The sequence below is a fragment of the Tenrec ecaudatus genome, chromosome 16 (assembly GCF_050624435.1).
Source record: "Tenrec ecaudatus isolate mTenEca1 chromosome 16, mTenEca1.hap1, whole genome shotgun sequence".
In the NCBI taxonomy this organism is placed as follows: Eukaryota; Metazoa; Chordata; class Mammalia; order Afrosoricida; family Tenrecidae; genus Tenrec; species Tenrec ecaudatus.
The window spans coordinates 5856016-5862938 of record NC_134545.1 but is presented as its reverse complement, the minus strand read 5'-3'; positions in this window follow the sequence as shown (position 1 = coordinate 5862938).

The following is a 6923-nucleotide window of genomic DNA, read 5'->3' as shown; positions in this document are numbered from 1 at the left end:
TTCTGTTGTGCGTCTACGCCATGCTTTGATTATCCACCCGTAAGTTGATGGACACTGGACAGTTCCACCTTTTGGCTCTTCTGAGTAGTGTGTCGTGCTGTGTCCTACCACCGCTACCACTACAGCAAACACCCAGTACCTTTCCAGCTAAATGCCTCTTCCCTCTCCCCCAACCCTTGGTCGCCTCTAATCAGCTTTGGTCTGTGCGTTTCCTTATTATCAATATGTAAGAGGGATCCTACAATGATCCCATACAATGTTGGTGGGTTTTTAAAAAAAAAATTTCTACATTGTAAAAGTTTTTATTTTATAAACTTTAATATTAATAACATTTTAAAATCATTGGGCGCTCAGACAATTCTCATCACAATCCATACATACCAATTGTATAAAGCACATTTATACATTCACTACCCTCATCATTCTCAAAACATCTGCTCTCCACGTAAGCCCCTGACATCAGCTCCTCATTCTCCCTCCTCACTCCTCCCAATATTAATAAATTTTATGTAAGGAATTTTGCATGTCTTTAATTTGTCATTCATTGGTTACTATTTAGTTCCTCTAACTCTTGTAAAAGTTCATCTTCAAGACAGACCTTTTGAAGGAGCCCATGCTAAACTCCACCTGCAACCTTGGCGCTTCAATGAGTAACTTTTTCCTGCTCCATGATGTGTTCGAGTTTCATGCCAGCTGCAACATGGCCCAGTAGTCATTCTTTTCTTTGTAGAGTAGTATTCGATGGTGTGTGTATATACCATATTTTATTTGCCCGTCTCATTCTGATGGACATTTGGACAGTTTCCACCTTTGGGCTATTATGAATAATGCTGCTGTGTCTTACAGCTTTCTCCACTTCCTGGCTTGGGCCTGGTTACAATTCCTTGCACATTCCATGCTATTTCGGGCCTCTGCTTCCCTGCCACCACCCTACCCCCTTTCTTTGGCCTAACTCTGTGTGTGTGTGAGATGGCTGAAAGTTTACAGAACACATTAGTTCCACAGTCGGCCATGTATGCATTTGTGTGTGTGTGTGTGTGTGTGTGTGTGTGTGAGTGATGGCTGAAAGTTTACAGAACACATTAGTTCCACAGTCGGCCGTGTATGCATTTGTGTGTGTGTGTGTGTGTGTGTGTGTGTGTGTGTGTGTGTGTGAGAGAGAGAGAGAGAGATGACTGAAAGTTTACAGAACACATTAGTTCCACAGTCGGCCGTGTATGCATTTGTGTGTGTGCAACACTCGTTGCAATACCCTCCATGCAGTGGCACGCTTCCCGCTTCCCATTCCCTCCCTGGGTTCCTTCTTTGTGGCAGTCCTTCTGTCCCGCCCCTTCCTGCCTGCTGACCTAGCTGTGAGCCAGAGCTGCTCTTCTGGTCTCAGATGGTTGATTGTTCTGAGGAAGCAGTTCTCACGTAACAACTACATCACCATCAGATCAGTTCTGGACAACATAGCACTGCCCTGTGGGTTTCCAAGACTAAATCTTTATGGGAGTCTAAAGCCTCATTGTTTTCTCCCTCTGAGCAGCTGGTGGTTTTGAACCGCTGACTCGGTGTTACGCAGCCCAGTGCATAACCCACTGCATCACCAGGCCACCTGCTGACTAAAACCTGTTGCCCAAGAGTGGGTTCACTTTCCGGTCTTAGGGACCTCAGGGATTCCACCAGGCTCCCTCAGACCAGGAAGTCTAGTTTTTCTTACCATTTTGAAGTTCTAAATTTTCCTCCTATCTAGGACGTTCTATGGTGATCCTGGTTGAAGCAGATGGTCGTGGTAGCCAGACCATCGGCTTCTTCTGATCTCAGGCTAGTGGGTCACGTGTTCCTTTAGCCCTTTGAGCTAGTTGTTGTCTTCAATCTCTGGTTTTCTTTGTTCCAAACAGGGAGAGACCACTGGTTGTATCTTTGATGTGGTGTGGTGTCCCCACACACCAAAGTAGGATGTAGAAAATGATCTTACTAGTTGTTTATACCATTACGTTCATTTAGCATGTAAGGTCATTGAGCAACTTAGGAGAATGGCTCATTTATATAAATATAGATTGGAAGCATTAAGGTATTCCTTGTGCTCAAAGAGAGGATGTAAGGGACTTTGAGGAAATACTAAAATATAAAATGATTGCTCATTTTTATATAGGTTCATGGATGTTCTTTATATAGATTTAATTTTTTTAAGTCCTAAATGGAGGTGTTACTCAGACCTTACGCTGTATTTCATACCCCAAAGAGGAAGTGGCAGTTACCAAATTTCTTCCGCTTCTTTCCTCTGAAATTGTTAATGTTTGGTCACCTGGAACCAGACTGTCTAGGGAAAGTTTCGTCACCAAACAACATGACTCTATGCTGGTGCATGCCCTTCTCTCTTCTTCAAACGCATGTTCCTGTACTCAGAACGGTCGTTAGGAGTAAGAGCGGCGAGATGTGATCCACATGCTGCAGACATGTTGTCAGACTGTTCCCTGGAAAATCACATCATGCTTGGTGAAGGAAGTGGAAAGTCCAGGAAGAAGCAGACCCTCGTGAGATGGGATGGGCGCAGGGGCGACCGCAACGGGCTCAGACCACAACTGGGAGGACCACCAACAGGCCCGCCATGTTTTGTTCGATTGTAAAGATCACTCTGTGTCAGAATCCACTCAACGCCACTTAGCAGCAAGGGCTGGGGGTGTTGAGCATCGTTTAATGAAATGTCTCTCTGTGTCTCTGTCCATTAAAAAATAAACCAACACAAAAAGGTTAATAAATGGTTGTCTTTTTTTATTGTGGTAAATATATGTATAAGAAAATATTTGCCATTTTGATATTCTTCACTATTAAAATTTCCAATTGGATTGTTTCCTTTATTTATTCTTAAAAATAATTTTATTGGGAGCTCATACAACGCTGTTGTACAACACTGTTTATTTTTTTTACTATTGAGCTTTCCTGGGCGGGCCACTCAGACCTCTTTCCCTGTTCTTATTTCCCCAGGAAACCCCCTTCGTTAGATACATAACTGCATGTATCTTTGCGCTTTATAACGTTTTATCTTTTCACAGCAAAAGTGGTTCATTGTAATGAACGATTGATCGGTCATTCTCTCTAATGGACCAGGATGTTGGTGTTGGGTTGAGAACGCATTGCCTAGCCCTAAATTCCAAAGATTTTCTCCTTTTTTTTCCCTCTAGTATAATGTTTTCATTTTATGTGATCCCTTGTGAGCATTTTTGTTGTCTCTTGGGGCGAGGTTGAACCTCTCGCCTGGGAACGTCCCGCTGCATTGGCACTGCTTCTTCTTTTTTTTTTTTTAATTTAATTTTTTTTTAACAATTTATTGGGGCTGATACAATTCTTTTCACAGTTCATACATATACATACATCAATTGTATAAAGCATATCTGTACAGTCTTTGCCCTAATCATTTTTTTCTCTTTTCTTCTTTTACATTTTATTAGGGACTTGGCACTGCTTCTTTAGAGGCTATCGGTTCTTCATTGAATTGCTTTTGCACATTGGTCAAAACAGCAATGAAAAAAGGAAACGATTGGGGAAAAAAATAAAGTAAAATGAATGTTGGTCACAGTCTACATGGGTGGTCTTTTCACAGGAATTGACACTTTGTTCAGATAACTGGTAGGCTTTTTCTATCAGGAAATTTGGGGGCTTTCAGAGGGAAAAATAAGTTGAGGGGGGGTGAAAAAAAAGCATGGGTGGTGAGGATTGTATGGAAGGGGAAAACTCAGGGTGATAGAGAGGAGAAGGGAAGAGAGGCCGGCAGAGTGACTGCCATGGACCACAAGAGGCCATCACAGCCCCAGGTGTGGCCACCTGGCTTAGGTCTTTTCAAAAGGTGGTGAGAGAAAACTCTGTTCCTCTCCCTGTGGTTTGCTCTAAGTTCCTCTGTTCCAGTTCCCCAGTGCTACAGTAACATCTCACCACAAAGCGGAGTAGCTAATAACAGAAATTCATTCTCTGGGTTCTGGAGGTTTGAAGGCAACACAGTAGCAGGTCCATGGTCCCTCGGAAAGCCTTGGGGGTGGGTCCTCTCGTGCCTCTCTCAACTCCTGATGGCCCCTGGTCTTTCTTGGCTGGTGATTGCATCACCACAATGTCTTCCTCCATCTCTCCATGGTCTGTCTTCTGTTTCCCTGTGCCTTTTCCCAGCTTTCGTAAGACTGCTTATCATTGGATCTAGGAACCACCCGAAGCCAGTATGTTCTCCTCTGGGTTCTTAATTACTTCTGCAAAGACCCAATTTCCATTTAACGTCTCTTTCTGAGGTTCCAAGTGCACAGGAATTTTTTTTGGGGGGGGGGAGGGAGGGAACCCTATTCAACTCACTCCTAACACCAAACACCCAGCCACTGAGCCGATTCTGACTCATGGCGACGCTATAGGACAGTGGAACTCCCCAGTAAGTTTCTAAGGCTATAGATCCTTATGGGAACAAATGGCCTCATTTTTTTCCCTTGTAGCAGCTGGTGGTTTTGAACTGCTGACCTGGTGACTAGCAGCCCAACGTAAATGCACTGTGACAACCCACAACAACCTCCCTCAAATTCTAGCTTTTGCCTTTGAGTAAAGCTTTCACTCCTTAATATAGTGAACTCTGTACTTAGCTCTCAGAAATAATAATCTTTTAATGTATGCTTTACAGAACCATATTCTCTGAAAGGTGGTCATGGTCCTTGAGTTTATATGAGTTTTGAATCGATGCTTGTTTGCCTCCTGATTGTAATTACCAAATGATTTTGTCTTTAGTGTTGCCCTGCCGATGTTCCTTTTCCAGGTTTTTAAACCAGAACCTTGCCCTCTTGTCCAGTTCCCGGGACATGGCCCATGTTTGCCAACCTCACAAGCATTTTAAATATCCCAGTGAGCCTACAGAAGAGCTAAGGAATTAATGGGTTTCAAAATGGGAAAGACTACCTGGGAAGATTGGTTGTGGATTTAATGCAGTTATTTATTCTTCTTCTCCCTTTCTTTGCAAGGGAGTCGAGCTGCTCCCCAGGAGACCCCACGCAGCCCCCCAGCAGTCTGGTCATTCAGATTCAGCTCCGCACCCTCGTCCCAGCAGTCCTCTGAAGGTCAGCGGGGTTTTCTGTTTTGTGTCCTTTTATTTTTGCACATTTACTCATTGTTTTGGAAATAGCTCACATTCCAGGCAATTCAAGACTTCTTGGATAAACAACCCACTTATTTCTAGACAAGGCTCATTGAATATATGAATTCCCAGATAGTGAGGTTGGGGTGGGCCAAAATTAATAAGTGAAGACAGAGAGGATTGGAATTCCGTAACCCTACTAGAAATTCTGAGGGCTGCATCAACGTTCATTTTGATGGTGGCTGGTCTCCGGCCACCTTGTACCAGGAGAGCACCAGAGTCAGCAGAGGCTGAGGGCCCTACTTCCCTTAACCCATCAGCCGTGAAACAGCTTTTTACTGTAGGCAACTAAAGTCATTGATTTTTCAAAGTTTACACATCACACAACGACTTGGAACTAAATGCCAGGGAACACAGCCAGGGCAAGATCAAATCCAACAACACTCGCCACTATTATAAGCATCTTAAAAAAAAAGTTTTTGTGTATTTAATTTCTTGTTGTGCTTTAGGTGAACATTTTTGGAGCAAATTGGTTTCCCATTTGGTAGCACATAGATACGGTATTCTGGATACTGGTTTCGGTTCCCACGGTGTGTTGTTTCAGAGCCCCCTTCTGCTCAGGACTCCCAGGTTCCTGTTGTCTAGATTCCCTCCTGTCCTTTATTTCCTTCTTGGATTTGTTTTTGGCGGAAAATTGCCTTTGTGCTTGGCTATCATGGTTCTAAGGACTACATTCCTCTCGGGTGCTATTGTTTGGCTGAAACGTGGCCTCCAAGTCAGGCTTCAGTTCTCATCAGAGGGGGTCCAGGAGCAGCCAGTCTCTAACTAGGGTGCCTCCAGGCTCTGGCAGACCAAGTAAGTCTGCTCTTTGGCCGGGTGAGTTTACATTTTTTTTTTGTTCTGCCTTTTCCTCCCACTAGTGTGATCCCAGTCAGCAGATAGTCGTGGTGGGCAGACACCTCCCAGTTCTGGCCTCTGGGCCATAGAGGCTGTGCATGGTTCCTCCCTATGGTCCCTTAGTCCCTTGGACGGAGTGTTCTCTAGAGCCTTTGGTTTTCTACACTTTCTTTGCTCTGGGTGGGAAGAGACAAATGATAGTTGTGTTCTTAGATGGCACTTTCTCAGCTGTTAAGACCCCAGGCACTTCTCAGCCAAGTAGAGTGCAGAATACTGCCTTTATAAATGATGTTGTGCCAGTCGATGTTGATGCCCTGTCTAGCCTGTGGTTCTTAACCTCCCTGCCTAGGAAATGAGACCCATGAGGTGTTTGGTTCTGTCTGAAAAGCTTCCATGCCTGAGCCCCTTGTGGGCTTGACTGTCTGTTATACTGGAAGCAAGACATACCCACAACCAAACCTCTATATGCAGGGGAGCATGCTCCCTTAAGTTCTTCTTTAGCCTACCCCTATGTATCCACTCAGAAAGTATTGCTCGTTAATACACTACCTATATGTCAGTAATTACTTGCCTGCCCTTCTATACTTCTGTTCCTTTGGCTTTGGTCGTGCTCTGCTGACTTCCCCGTATCATGTATCCCTTCCCCTTCTCTATGCGTCCCCTGGAAACTGACAGTCCTGGAAGGACAGGGCTGCATGGGAGGGACTGGAGCAGACACAGGTTTCCAGTTGCTGGAGTGGGAGTTAGGGGATGGGGCGGGGCAAGGGAGTAAGGCATGGGTGTGCTTCCAATACATGAGTGTTCACCAGGAGGGCATGCCCCTGCCTGCTAGATTGGCACAGTGCATGCGTGCCACCGGTCCTCAGGCCCCCAGCATGGGTGGCTGGATCTAGGAGCAAGGCACCCCTGGCTCATGAGCTGCCCAGAGGCCAGGTGGGGAGAG